This window comes from Siniperca chuatsi, linkage group LG22 (assembly GCF_020085105.1).
Source record: "Siniperca chuatsi isolate FFG_IHB_CAS linkage group LG22, ASM2008510v1, whole genome shotgun sequence".
NCBI classification, from domain to species: Eukaryota; Metazoa; Chordata; class Actinopteri; order Centrarchiformes; family Sinipercidae; genus Siniperca; species Siniperca chuatsi.
In genome coordinates this window covers 12664989-12681185 of record NC_058063.1, presented here as the reverse complement: position 1 = coordinate 12681185, position 16197 = coordinate 12664989, and the positions used below count along the sequence as shown (strand labels likewise).

Below are 16197 nucleotides of genomic sequence, written 5' to 3'. Positions count from 1 at the left end.
CTAATGTGTATGTATTTCTTGAGGCTGAAAGTGTGTATCCTGTAAACTTTATTGTCTCTTTAATCCAACATCTGAATTTGTCCATAACCCTATCTTATCTTAGCCTGGTTCACATCATCAAACCCATTAACATATAATAGCTACATTTCTTTGCAAATAAGGACAGCAAATACTTGACTTTGTGCATACATACATTTTATTCACATGTGAACATATCAGTGTACAAAAGTCTGTATTAAAATCCTCTTAAATAAAAAAAAGTGTCAAAGAATATTGCTAAAAACGTACCCTCACAGCTATCAAAAGATCAAAAGTCACAAACACCAAATGCCTTTTCATAAATGATCACGTTTCTACATTTTGAAGACCGGGCAGACAGTGCATAATATTCCCAAAGTTATGTGTATGAGCTCAAGTAAGGGTCAAAAAGATTCGGAGCTTGTGGAATAATACTGAGAAAGAATCTCAAAACCTGTACTATGTATTTCAGCCTTCATAAACCTGTGACAACACTCTACATGAGAAGTTCAAGTTTGTGGGTGTGTAGAACAGATGTGTAGTTGTGTGGTGAGGTTACAGTAAGAAAGCTGAACTAACCAGCGGAGTGCAGCTTAAAAGCAGAGAGTACAAATAAATATAAAAAAGTGAATTCAAAGTGCACACAGTCTGGTAACTTTGAATTTCACAGTTTCCTGCTTTGAAGCTGTACTCAGATGTTGACATGCATGTGTTTTTCTCAAATGTTTTTCCTACACATTCACAATATTGAATTAGAGTTTTTGTCATAGGTTTACAAAGGCTGATATACAACCACAGGTTCATTTCACAAGCTCAACATCTTATTGACCCTTATTTGATCCCATATGTGTGGATCATTCAAACAATTTCTGTGAAAAATCATCACAAAAGAAAAGCTATACTTGAAACCTGCGTGACCTGAGGACAGGACTGTGGGCAGCTTAAATAGCCAAAAACATCTGTCACAGTCACAACATCTAGCACTGAATCTTAAAATTACTTAAACACCGCCAATGGGGAGAAATGGTTTCATTTTAAAGGATTTTAAAGCAGCCATTCAAGGATCATGATGTCCTATCAGTGACCCACCTTAATCTAAATCTGGTTGCGTTTCTTGATGTTGCGTCTAGAAAACTTCTAAAAGAACCACAGGATGAATTCATTTTATTCTTATCTGACTTCACAGGATCTGAAACTGAACTAAAATGAATATTTTTGCAGTATCTTTATTTCATAAATTGGTCTCAAAAGAGTCACAAGTATGCTCGGCCTCTTAAACATCACTTCCGCCCTTAAAGTCACACCAGTCCAGTCATCTGTGGCGTTATGAACGACACCGGATGGGTGAAGTGGGAAGTCAATGGGTAGTTGATGGAATTAGAGAAGCCGACCACAGGTGGCGACACTTGAGGCAGGCTGGTGAGCGTCGCAGGCGTGGTGACGTTCTCGCGATACAACACAGGAACTCTGACGACCCTCTGGGCGGCGTAGGGGACGGCGGCGCTGCCGGCCTCCATGTCCGCAGCGATCTGCCTCTTCCACTTGTTCCTGCGGTTCTGAAACCAGATCTTCACCTGGGTCTCAGTGAGCTGCAGCGAGGCGGCCAGCCCGGCTCGCTCCGAGCTGCTCAGGTAGCGCTTCAGGTCGAAAGTGGACTCGAGCTGGAACACCTGACTCGGCTGAACACGGTGCGGGTCTTCTTCTTTCGCACCGCTTTCACGTCACCTGAGAGGAGGTAGCGGGAGGGGTTTTACTACATGTAACTGGATACAACTCATCTAACAGTGCAGCTTTAATGGGGGGTGGTATGAATAAAATATTCTGTTATGGTTTGTTTATGTTGCGATATCAGTAATATATCGTGATAAAGTTTCTGGAAAGTCACTTGAGAAATAGTTTGATTAAAATAACCAGATGGGATCATCTATTTTTGGCCAATCAGGGGAATAAAATACCTGAAAAATCAAGGCGCTTACTGATTAATATTACCCACAGTGACTTAATACAACCAGAACTATTACAGGGATAGACAGCATGGTACATAAACAGTGTAGAAAAACCTTTGACCATTTACAAATTTCTATCATCTCATGATATATCATCATATTTCCCAACCCTGCAGCTACAACCACAAAAAACAACAACAACCCAAAGCTGTTAATAAGTAGAGTCCATATTTTTCAGTCCCTGCAAGTATATAACACACAATTTGATATGTAACACCAAGACCTAATTTGGTTCATGACACGCAATAGATACTCATGGCTTTTTGTTTAATCAGCCAATACACTGTTGTCCCCATATTTTCTGCTATTCAGACATATTAATTACTGGAACCCGTACAAAGCACAGTCTAGGTTTACCCTTTTTGTTTAAAAGGTACTATTCAGCCTCTGTATAACTTTGTGTCACTTAACTGTAGATATTAAATGTAAATAATATAGGCTGGTACTTCCATGGTTGATAGGGAACACATCAAGAAAATAACGTTAAAAGACAGAAGATTTGATTTATTTTCTGTTTAAATAAAGCGGTGCCTAGGGAAGGGTTTCTCTCACTGGACCCAGGAACTCTTAGCTACACCCCTGCAACTTAATATAAAACTTATGTGGACCTCTGTTGATTTCCCCCTCTGGTTCATTAGAACCAAACCAAACCAAAAAGTTATAAACATCTAAATTTTACATTTTGGATGGGACGAACAACTGTTATGCCTGAGGAAGCGTTTCAGGAAGAGAGCGCATGCGTGGTGACGAATGCCCTCTTGTGCAGGCCGCAGAGGTCCACAAGGTGGACTATTTGTATCAAGGTTAGTATGTAGCGTGCTTACTTTGGCCTCACCTGTATCGCAGCTGTCTTCTCGAGAGAAGCAGCAGGAGGAGCGCGCGTCGTCCTCCTCCCTGTCATCTGTCAAACTCTCGTCCCCCTTTTCTTCGTTCTCCTCCGCCCGCCCTGTGAAAGCTGGGGAATCCCGGTCGCTCGTCGGTACAGGATCTGTGAGTTCACCCTTGTGCGGTGGACCTACGGGGAACGTGGAAACAAATAATAAATCCTACACACTGCTCGGGCTAAATTTCGCTCATGTCCAGTGGCAGGACAATATCTGATATCTTCACCATTTTCACGAAATGTGCCCATTCACGGTCCCTGTCCTTTCCAAGATTATTAACAAGCATCAGCTCTCCACTGCGGGTCCGTTTGGAGCAGCAGAGACTGTCGTGCGGATGCCAAACACTGTTGGCTCGTAACAGGCTGATAATTGGGGTGTTTTTACGCACGGAGGAAGGGACAGTAAAACGTGCTACAGCCCATGTGTCATGTCCACGTGTGGCCTATTGAAGAACCAGAGTGAGATGTTTTTGTGAAAATGATAAATGCTGGACGCCGCTGTAGCCTAATTCTGCTCCAGGTGGCAGTTTCAGACTTTTACGCACAGATTGAGGAGGTTTTATTATACGAGTATGAAATTTGTAATTGCAATATGTTACTGGTTTGTACATTGGAGATAACTGTTGTCACGATTCGACTCTGGAAACCAGGTTAGCCCAAATTAACAGACCTCTTTTCAGAGCACGTGTTTATTCCTGTACTCTTTATTAACTGATTAGGACAAACATACACATTTTGGCAAATGCACTCACTGCTTGAGGTGCCGTGCGCTGTGTTTGGTGATGTCCCGCTCCAGCTCAGCACTTCACTGTCGTCCAGACGTTTTGTTATCCGTCCCGGACAGACCACCGGGCTGTGGACGTTAACTTTGAAGCTCGGGGACTCCACCCGCTCCTCAGCGGAAGCCCCTCTGTATGTAGTCCCCAGCAAATTCTCAATGTAAAAAGACGAACCTCTCGACGGAGGACCTAGCTTCGATCTCGGCGCTTTATCGCCAAGCATATTGACTTTTTCTGTCGCTTTTCACCTTAAAAAAAAAAAAAAATCCCAGATTTCGATAGTATTATAAAATCAATCCCGGAGACGTGTCTTGTTTTCAGCCAGAAGTGTCTTCTGCTCCGCGTAAACCATCCCGAGTCCCGACGCAACCCATGAGAGCGAAGAGAGCTCACGCCTCAGCTGTAAGAGATCCGGGCAGGAATTTCGTCTTGAAGAGACGAGGAATTACTCCAGGAAAAAAAACACACGAGGCTGTCTCGTTCGTCAGAGCCTCTCTTGTAGGCTGTGTGATAGTCTGCCTTAAGGGACGGTAGAGATGCTGTATTTAGGTCAGACAGGGAGCAAAGTGCAGAGATACAGTGTTGTCCTCAGGGCTGGAGATGGAGAAAGCTTCATGGAGAATGACACAGTACCGCCTATTGGTTACATTTGTCCAGCACACTTTAAATCTGTCATTCTCTACATTTTTATACTCTTATTTCTATCGCCACAATAATTCAAATCCATATTATTTTTTTTTTTTTACAAAACTGCACTTGCATTTATGTCTTGATATAAACTTAATTTATAATCATAATAATAAGTTGTTTTTTTTGGTCATTGAAGTTTGACTTTCCATTACAGAGAACACAAGGTTTTTCCATCGTAATGAAAATGTAACGAAAACGAGGGGAGAAAAAGAAAACCGGCCTTTATTTCGTCGCTCAATTGACAAAAACAAGCACAAAATGGCGAAACAGAGCTGGAGAGTATACAAATATATTAAAAGAAATTTGTTTTAAAGCATGTAACTGAGGGGAAAAAAGCTTGGTTTGTGCTACAAATGTTGTTATTATTATTATTATTATTATTATTATTATTATTACTACTACTACTACTACTACTACTACTACTACTACTACAACAACAACAACATAAGCAATTAATAGCTCAACAGTACTAATCATGTTAAAGAAGACTACACAGATGATTAAAGTTTTTAGTGTACGGTCCAAATTAACTATGATTGTACCTGCAGAAAACTCAAAATTGTTTTCTGTGATATTTTTAACTAAAAAGAGATTTAAAAAATAGTAACTGATGAACTCTTATTATGACCAGTCACATTTTAACCCTTTACAGCTGACAAATAATGCTGTTTATTTAACAGCTGTTACACTGACTCTATATGTGACGTGCAAAGTTGTTTAATTTGTTTTATTTATTTATTTAATTTCGTTATTTAACTTGGTATTCTAAATGTCTAAATAGGTGAGTGTGTTTTCTCATATCTGCATCTAGCGAATTAGCCTCCCAATTTATTTGATTACATTGTTTAAAGATGAAGACATGTTTTAAGGCATATAAAAATAGCCTACTGAGTCATTTGTGTATGACATGGTTTTTCCACAAAAAAGTTATCTAGTAAATCTTTTAAAAATTACATCTACTCCTTTTTGCTCATTGAAAAATCCAGAATCTGCAAATATATCTATGAATATTAACTACAAGATACATGAATTGTTGATACGTTGCATACTGGACCATGATTGGCTTCCAAACCAGATGTGATGTCACAACGTCCTGCTTGTACAAAACACATCCTAAAAACTCAGATTTAATGTGAGAACAGAGAGACTTTTCCTTCAGGAGATGAAGGTGAAAACAGTCTTCTAGTGTCAAAGAAAAAAAAAAAAAAAAAACAACCCCCGAACATATTGTAGTTCACAAAATAGTTATGTATAAATTGTTTATCTGCAAACATATATTTCCAAGTGAACCACAGTATACCTACAGGCATCAACACTTTTAACATCATCTTGCTTCTGGAGTTGGGAACATGTTATTCCTCCCTCCAGCAGGCTTAAAGGGCCAATCAGTGAAGTGTAGCCTCACCACAGGCCTCAAAACACTCTCACTTTCAAACTGATTAACAGGCTGAGACAGAGGCATTTCACTATGCTTAAGAAATCTTTCTAAAGCCTAATATGAACACTCAAATGAGTAGCTTACCCATGAAGAATAAATGTATTTTTTTTTCCTTGGGAAGAGCCTCTGCCACCTTTTTAAATGTCCGTAGATGGACTGACAATGTGTTCCAGCTTAACATGAGTTAATTAATGTTGAAGGTGGAAAATGTTTCGTCAGCTTCGAAGCTGTGAACAGTGGAGTAAAACACCACTGCGTTTGGAGTTGTAATAGGATTTAAACACTATGAAAAGCTTACTTTCATCTGTAAGTAGCCTTGAACAAATGCTCAGAATATTCCAGGCTGCAGGTTTTCAGGCTACATGTTGCTCGACCTTATTGAATACAACTCTTTCCGCAAAGAAAACATCAAATAACACAGAAAAAAATATTAAAGGATCCTAAAAGAGGAAACTGCGCAGAGTAGTAATCTGTCATTGTATGAAATCCCTGCACAGCTGACCAGCCAATAGTGAAGAGAGTGACGGAGAACAACAAACCGTTTGTTTTCTCAGAGGAATTGCTCACAATTGTTCCCATTGTGCCACTAAATTGACTTTATTAAAGCCTCTTTGCAAGTAATAGCCTATCAACCCAAATGCAGGAATCTCTCGTGAAATAACCACAACTGTTATAAGTTTAGCATAAAATAGTTGTGTTGGTGTAGGAGCCATCACGCACAGTAAGAAGCTGATAGAGAAAATAAGTTTTCAGGGCCTTTTAAAACAAAGCGGGGTCCATTTGCAACCCCGTCGTCACAGGCTGTTCACGTCTGTGAGCAGTCGTGAGGCTTCAAGATAAACAACTATCCATTATTTAAAAAGAAAAGAGCGAAGAGGGGGAAAAAAGCCTGAGAAACCTAAAAAGACTTCTATGTACATGCAGCGGAAATACAACTTTTCTTCTTCTTTCCTTTTTTTTCACGTGACCCCTCACATTTATCGTATGACCCTCCCTGAGGGGCCTCGACCCCAGGTTGGGAACCACTTGCTTAAGATTCTCCATATGTGATTTCCAGCCATGTTGACTCCTTTTTTATTTAGTATTTACATGTTGGTCAGAAAAATATTCCATAAATGATTTGATATCTGGTTGTCTAATTGGTCTTTGATGAAGTTCAGTACTTTTTTTGCAGGTTTTTAATGGTTTTGGGCAGTTGTGGGTCTGGAGTGAATGTCTTTTTAAGCCTTCGTCTTCTTTAAGTACACAGTCATTTGACTGTGGTCTTTCTATCTGGCTTTAGTGGAAGTATATGAAGTGGAAGCATATCCTGTCATTACATAATTATTGGTCAGCAGTTCATAAAGTCATATGGAGACCTGGCAGAGAAAGAAAGTTTATCAAAGTAACAATTGCTTCAAATTACCTCACATCCTTGTACTCTGGAACTATTTCCTGGGCTATAAAAAAACTGTGGAGGGCCCCATTTTACAGATGCTTGCATGAGTCTGCTGGAGGTGTTGAAGTGAGGTGTCTGGGTATTTAAAAAGATGCAGAATGATGGGAAATGTTGTTTTCTGCTGTTTTTACCCCCAACAATCTTTACCCAACAATAATTTAGACAGACATGTTTTTGTGTCAGTTTGAAGCAAGCTAGAAACGATCTCATGCCACAATAACATAACACTTCCTTTCCTGTCTGGCCTCATTGTGAAGCATTGCACAGAGGCATGTTCAAGATCTCTTAATTAATGATGGCACTGCAGCTTTACAAGGTAGATATGATGCAATGAAGAACTTAACCTCTACATTTCCTGCTGCATGAACACTAAGGATAAGAACTCTTTTCTAGTACTTATTGTGTAGAAATACAGTAAAATTTCTAATTAATTTGATTTAAAAAAGAGGAATGAAAAGGAGACAACGATTAATTTGTTTACTAAATGTTCATCTAGGCTCATTGTATGCATTTTTACCTACTGTGTTAAGAATTATTTGACTTTTATTTGCAGTGGTGGAGGAAGAAAGTAGATTGTTTTTACTTAAGTAAAAATAGCAATACCACTATAATCTAAAAATACTCCATTACAATCCCTCCATTTACAATTTTACTTCAATAAAAGTACAGTTTTATCAGCAAAATGCACCTAAAGTATCAAAAGTAAAACCACTTATTGGGCAGATTGAATATATAATTATATATTAAATTATATTATTATCACTAATGCATTAACATGTAAGCAGCATTTGAATGGGGTGCAGCTCATTTAACTATTTTACATACTATTGGGTAGTTAATGAAAAGGCATCATATTTTATGAGCTAATTGTTTTTTTATGTAAAATCTTAATCTGCAAAGTAGCTGTTAAATATATAAAAAGTACAATATTTCCTTCTGAAATGTGGTGGAGGGTTGAAGTTTAAATTAGCATAAAATGTAAGCACCCATGTAAAGAACAAGTACCTGAAACTGCATGTTAGTTAAGTAATTATTTCTTACTCTTCGAACCAGATAAAGTTGTTAATTAAACATTAGCTCCTTAGAGTCCTTTTTAAAGGCCACAGTCCTCCCTCCGTCCTGCTGATTACTTTGATTTCCTGACGACAGCTCATCCATAATAAAACCATCATGAATCTCATCCAGATAGGGCTCTAATCCAGTGTCATTAACAGTGGATATGTTTGTCTTCCTGCAGGATGAGAATATTAATAATAGTCTGCTGGGGAAACCTCCACATCATTACTGGCTCTATAATGGGTCACTGTGGGCGATGCAAGCTGTTGAGGTTAAAGCCATGGCCTACAATGCAATAGTGTATATGAGGTCAGCAAGGTCCAGACATCTTAGGTCGGCCTTAACAGAGGCAGTCAACCAGAAGGCCCCTTTATGCCACATCGAGCGTGGAGCTATTGACGAATGTGTCTGATTCAAGGCTCTCCTGCAACTCCTGCTCACCGTCTTCTGTTGTTGTTTTTATTTCACCAGAAATCCCTTTTTATTTTTCTTATTCAAAATGCTGAATTCATTCCCATCGGATGCGATTTTAAACGTGCTGTTTTCCCCCGGCAGTTTATGTCAAATAGGTCAGCGTTGGACCCGGCGTGAAAACAGACCTCCGGGCTCCTGCTGTCACTTATCAGAAATGCTTCTTAATCTGCGTTTTATACCTGCTCAGAAACTCCAAAAAGAACACTCCAGATTACAAGCATCGAAACTGACACATAATTCTCCTGCTTAATCCCCATTAGCCCTCACCTTACTGCACCCAGAGCCCAACTCATTGGGACAAACCAAAAGGCATTCTGGGAGCTGTTTGGTTTATTGCAAAAGCCTCTGAAGCCTCGCACAAAAGCCTGCTACCAAAAATAATAATCTTGTTGTTTTTAGTTTGAATTTTATCTCTCAAGCCTCGAAAGAAAACACATTTGAGTCTTAGCTGGAATAAACTATTAATGCCCGTTTGTTTAACCCTTGAACGGCAAATTAACCCCTGTTAGAGCCACCTTGTCAGCTCAGCACAAAGGAGGAAAAGGCTTGATATTTTAACCACATTATGGCCTAGTGCCACACATCCCCACCCCTTTCTTTGTGTCTGAAAGAGAAGAGCAAACATTTTCTCCTTTTTTTTAAAAGCTAGAAACAGTCAGAAAAATACCCATCATAACAAATGTTAAAAGGACAAAATAAGTGTCTTTTGTGTGTCTTGTTTCCTTTCATTCTGCAGAAAAAGTACATTTATAGAATGCCTACGGGTTCAACCATCACGGGCTCTTTCCCATGCACGTTAAAGTGATCAAGGTTAATGACATGAGATAAGTGCAGCCGCCAGCAGGTACAAGATACCTCCACAGGAAACATGTTTTATCCCTCTGGGTGTGGGGTGGGAACGAAGGAGCACTTCTGATGGATTACAGGCCCACCACAAATACCAAGGCTTATTGGAGATCAGATCAATGAGAAAACATCAGGCTCCCTGTAATACCACTAATGTCTTTAGCTGTGCCAGGAACTGGGGTCAAGTGTTAACATAGCACTTGATTCTTGGGATCATTTGATCTAAATCATAATAGAACGGAAAACATGTTGATAAATGTCAAAACTTTAGCGACTTTTAAAGAAGATAGATGCTTAAAAATAGAGCCTTTGCTCCCTTTGCTCCCTGTGCGTCCTGAGCGCACCCTGTCTGACCTCGGACTTCCAGGTTCAGATTGGGTTTTTTGGGGGTTTTTTTTTACATGCAAACTAAATCTGAAAGGCAAAAAAGAGGGACATCGAGCTGAAGACCCTCAAATTGAGGAATCGCGTGAGAAAGAAGCAGAACGCACTCAAGGTAGCAGCTGACTGCCATGGAGAGTGCACTGCCCCCCGAGGTCAAAGCACTTCTGTCATATTAGCTTATAGGCAGGGTCCATATTTTTCAATAAATCATGCCCCTGAAGGATAGCTGCGAGTACACAGGCTATTAGAGCAGTCCTGCCTGTGGACTTCCTACTACTACTACTACTACTACTACTACTACTGCTGCTGAATTACACTTAATGAGGACAGTTACCATGAGTGTCTAATTTTGATAACATCCAGTTTAGAGATGCAGTATATTATGATTATGATTATGATTATTATTATTATTATTATTATTATTATTATTATTGTTGTTAAGTAAAAATGCCTTAGTAGAATAACATTTTACATCTTATACATTATTATTGTTGAGATTGCATGGTTTGCCTATAGTGTTACTATTACTGTTAATTAGGCAAACATATGAGTAAAGTTCTGTATATACAGGCCAAAGCTTGTTAATAAAATAAAGTTGATCTACTAATAATCAATATTTCTGATGATTATTTAGGCCTATAGACAACATAGAGGTTATAAAGTGACCCCCCCTTAAGACTAATACAAATGTTTCTTCTCTTTCACTGAAATTGGGGTCGATCTGTGTTAGGTCTCCGCGGAGTCTGAGGGCCATCTTATATGATTAAACATACATGCAAAGGGGCAGGGCAAGAAAAACCAGAAGCGGCAGGAAAGATGAAAGAGTCCACTTTAATGTTTGCCTGCAGGACAGATTTCCACAGAAAGTCTTGTTTTCCCTCCTCTTGTCACGCAAGTCCTCTGCTTACTCAGTGCTGCTGCCCTGAGAGTCCAACCCGCAACCCCGACTCCGATCTGACAAGGTGACGGGGATTTATTTAATCGCTGTGTTACGTTTTTATTTTTTGAAATCCTTATCCGGGACACACTCGCAGTTATGTTATAGCCTAAAACCAGTGTAAAATGGTGGAAACCGGCATGTTTACGCTGACAAATTTTAAAATGAAGTATTTGGACAACAAGAGGACCCAGTATGTTGATGCGTGCGGTTATGTTCAGTTGGCTGATATTTTAAATTATGGACATTAAACTTTAACGAACTCATTCACTTGTTTCGGGAGAGAATGAGGATTAGAGCTTATTAAATAAAAGGCGGGTTGAGCCTGTTCGGTTACTCTTGATTGGTTTGATCTTGAACGTTTCCTTGTAGAGTAACACATTAAAATGTTTAAGTTTTTTATTTATTTTTTATTTTTATTTTTATTCTAAGACCAACGCTGCTGCTGCGTCAGAATGTGAGGAATAAAGTCTATTTGGGATTACACTGAACGAAAACACCTTAAAAACACTGAACCGATATGTTTGAGAAAATGATGCATTTTATTTTTTTTAATTAGTAGCTATATAGCCAAACACACTTGTATTAAAAACAGCTTTTAATGTTCTAACCAGTGGTGAAAGAAGTAGCCTACTCATATATTTGAAATAAGTCAAGTATAGCAATAGTCCTACTTTCAACATTTCACTTAAGTAAACGTACAAAAGTATTAAGTATTTTGCAGAATGGAATTATATTATCATATATATCATATTACTGGAATATTATTACTAATGCTTTAACACACTTGAACTACTTTATATACTGTTGGATAGTTTAATCTATAGCACAGTATCATATTTTATAAAGTGATCACCTGTTTTGTTTCTTAAAATCTTAATCTGTAAAGTAACTTTAGCTGTCAGATAAATGCTGTGGCGTGGAGGTGTAAAGTAGCAGAAAACTAAAACACACAAGTAAAGTAGAAGTGCCTCAAAATTTTACTTAAGTACAGTACTTGAGTAAATAGTTACTTTCCAACGCTGTCCCTAACCCGCCAGTCGGGCCACCTTTTTATAACTTGCAAACTCAAACCAAACCTCACTTTAAAAGTGAAGTTGAGCTGAATATATTACAGCCTTGTATAATATTGCAGCCTGAGGACATCAGTGGTTCTACTTAAGGTAAAGTTCCTCTGATTTGAATATTTCTCTCTGTGACAGCGATACCTGCAGCGAATACAGTTAATCACTGTCATCCTTTAGATAGTAATAACTTTTCCCCAAAAAAACGTTGATAAGCTCACCAAGCGTGGTGACGTTAATGCGGTTCTGCTCGGTTCTGATTGGCTGAGCTGGGAAACTAGCTCATACACAGAAACCGATGACCTTTTAAAAAAACTTCACAGTAAAAAAGAAAAATGATCACTTTGGGGGGGGAAAGTTGGAAATTTTACACTGTCGGCAAAACACATCATGGTATTTGTGACTTTGTAAATAAACACACATTGTACGTTGCTCTGCAGAGAAAAATCATCGAAACACACCGCGTTAATGAATCAATTTAGGCTACACATTTTTAGGGATTAATTCAGTTTTGTTTTACTCCCCCCAAAAAAGTGTTTCTGCATACTAGTTCCTATTGAATATTAAGTTTGTGGTAACATGTAACAACACTGAACTGATCAGGTTTATGTTATAAATACAAGGCCATATTTAAAACTTTGAATTGGATGTTTATTTCCATGGTTCAGCTTTTGGGGGCTTTAGGTTGTGTGAAGTCATCATTAGGTTTATAACACTGCTCACTCACACACTGCAACTTTATCTGGTACAGTGAGGCTTCTGTAGTTCATCATTCTTCCTCATTGTATAAACCCTCACCCTTTTTTGACATTGTTTTTTTGTCACATAATATAATTAAATAAAATCCTGGGAGACAGGATTTTTAAAAAAAAAAATTATTTATCATATATTAGCAGAAAAGTAATGTGACCCATATACAGTAAACAGGCTAAGTTGTATAAAGTTCATCACATTTAAAGGACTATTTTTTAACACCCATGTGTTTCTTGTTAGAACAAAAACGAACCAACAAATAGATGAGAGAAATTTTCTTGAAATGTCCAACACACACCTTCAGTTTAAAAGTCCCACCACTGCTACAGTATGTGTGCTAATCATTTGGATGGTGCGACATGAAAGAAACAGACTAATTTGAAGTTGTTTCAGAGGGAGTTAGTGAGGGAGGTCACAACAGTGCCTGGAGCTGTTTTCAAGGCTCGGAGGCCTAAAACGCAACGTTTTGTAATCTGCTGTTGGAGTTCAGTGTGTGGAAACATAGAAAAAGGCACTTTCATCTGCTGGCTGTTTCGTGATTAATGTTACTCTGGTTTGTCTCACTTAATGTGATGAAGACAAACAGAGATATACTGACGGAAAAGATATCTCATACACTCAGCTTTGAGTGGTTCGAAAGTTCAGTTTGATTAGTTTTACTGAGCCAAAGAAACACGACTACAGCTGAAAATCATTAATACAAACAACAAGTAAGTCCAAGGAGGTACATATACACCATATGCAAACTTCTAAAATCCAAGTCTAGAAAATATTCATAAAACAAAGCTCATTGTATTGTCCATAACAGCAATATAGTATTTTATCACCACAGTCAGCCAGCTGAGGGCAGCAAAGCTCAGTTTATGCAAATCAATATGTATTTTTAGGAAATAGTAGCAGCAGTTGTAGTAGTTATATCTGGTATTTGGATTATAGGGAGAGCTCTGTCAATAATGGAATGAATAATATTTATTTATTCAAGCCAGTTGCTTTTGTATTCAAAGTTATATCCACTGTGAGGAACTGGGGAAAATGCTTCAGATTACAGCAATTATGGTATTTGTTTCTTTGATAAATCCACATACTAGTCATAAACTCCCTTTTTGAGTTAATATACATTTTGAAATTTGTTTTGAAAATGTAAATCCAAAAAATCAAAGATGAAGGAGAAACTGTCAGTTGCAGACATTAAGGTGATGGTGGAGACACTGACTCCTGGGCAATGAGCTGATTTCATGTTTGTAGCACCGTGCTTTTGTCACTAGATGGCAGAGTTATACTTTAGTCAGTCACAGCGCTTTCACTTATTAAAATGTCTGTCACTGTTTCTGTGTGATTCTGTTCAATCAGCCCTTGCCCAGCATAAGGGGACAGAGACATGTACAAAAGCTATAATGAAGCTTATGGGTGCTTTATTAAACATGTCTAACAGGAAACATTTCAAAAGACATCACATAATCACAATATGCAGGTTGTCGCTGATTTCAACAGTGAGTACAGATTTATAGTGATTTCAGAAAAGGCATTTCTGAATTGTTAAAAGTCAAGGTTTTTTGGCAAGTTGTAATGAAGCTACTGTACGCTACTGGACCCTGACTGAGTGTTTATGTTGAATTACATGTTTTTGGTAACTACATTACTAATGTTTCCAATTACGGGTGATTTTATTTTTTATTTTTTCTAATTATTTTTATATTATATCCCCAAATACAAAAATGATGCTTACTCATTTTTCTTTTGCAATATAATGTCTCTGTTATAAAGTGCAATTCAACATAATTACTCAGTAGTGACCCAGTAAATCATTGCTTGTCATCACAACTTACCAAAGAAGCTTGACTGTCGACAACAATGTAAAATTTTAGTATCAATGTTGTCATTGTTAAAATCATTAACAAGCCACATATTTGGGACTCAAATCAGGCCACACATCGGTGACTCGACTTTGCATCAGCTTGGTAGATAAGCAGTTTGTTCTCATACCTGCTGATCAGTGGGCTGAGCAACAAGGCCGGATTAACCTAATATTTGTTGTTGACCCGCCAACCCCACCCATACCTACTGCCTCCTTTGTATTGTAGTGAATGCAACTACACATAGCAGCTTCATTATGAAAATTTTTATATATATAATATGCATGTGCACAACAACTAGCTACAGTATATTGATCGTTGGCACTAGAGACAGATATTTATATGTACAGTATTAAATACAACATTTTCATAATGAGTATTTTGGTTTAACTACAGTTTGTAAAGTGGTGCAATCATAGTAGCTTGGCTTGGCGCTACAATGTACTGAAGTATGGAATGTAGAAATCCTGAGTCTGAAGAATATTTTCAGCATTTTACTTTAAGTGTATTAATGTGTTAGGTAGTCTAATTATGTGTGTTTTCCCTGTAAAATTATAGTCTGCCACATCATTTCTAAGTAACATCACATATACAGTGAAATGTATAATATTGTGAAAAGAAGTGGTTTAATAATGCACAGCACTTTTTTTTCTTACTTTCCACCCTGAATTTAAGTGTTGTACAGTGTAATACAACATGCTGACTTTTATTATTATTCTACAGTAGGCACCCTTAATATGCACAGTGCAGTTAGGACTATCTTGCCTGGCAGTTATTTCTTTCCCTGTACACCGAGAGGCTATGAAGCCCCAATGCCAGCCAAAAGCCAATCAATGGGAAGCTCATTAATATATCATTTACTTGAGGAAAATGGGAAAACCTCATTTATCAAGAAAATTGTGTGAGCTGCTACAGAACAAAATTACATTATCATCTCTTACCTCCTATTATTAATATTTCTCTGAGCAAATGTCATCCTGTCCTCATAAAGCAATGTCATGAGTTCCGCAAGGTTCTGTGCTTGGACCAATTCTATTCACCTTATATATGCTTCCTTTAGGCAATATAATTAGGAAGCACTCCGTAAACATTCATTGTTATGCAGATGATATCAATTATATCTATCGATCAAGCCAAATGAAACTAATCAGTTAGCTAAACTTCAAGCATGCCTTAAGGACATTAAAACCTGGATGACCTGCAGTTTTCTGATGTTAAACTCTGACAAAACTGAAGTTATTGTACCTGGCCCCAAACACCTTTGAGACACGTTATCTAAAGATATAGTTACTCTAGATGGCATTGACCTGGCCTCCTGCACTGAGCTCCTCTCTCCTCCTCTCCCTCCACATCTCTATGCATTTTTATCCCATTAATGCATGTTATTAACATCTTTTCTCTCCCGTAATTAATATATATATATATATATATATAAATAAATAAATTTTGGCATTAGCAAGGGGAGACACTCACGTACACATCTTGAAATAAGATGTGTACGTGAGTGTCATGATGGCTCTTTAAGCGAATGTGCAGCTAATTTAACAGACTTAATTTAGCTGTCCTGTGTTGAGTTTG

General features: G+C 38.0%; 1 long non-coding RNA gene and 1 pseudogene across 4 annotated transcripts in view; one reads left to right on the top strand and one right to left on the bottom strand.

The window, feature by feature from the left end:
- The window catches only part of LOC122870007, a 119406-nt gene that overhangs the window by 34063 nt on the left and 69146 nt on the right, over positions 1 to 16197 (top strand). The window lies entirely within an intron of this gene.
- LOC122870005 lies at positions 179 to 4439 on the bottom strand (annotated as a pseudogene).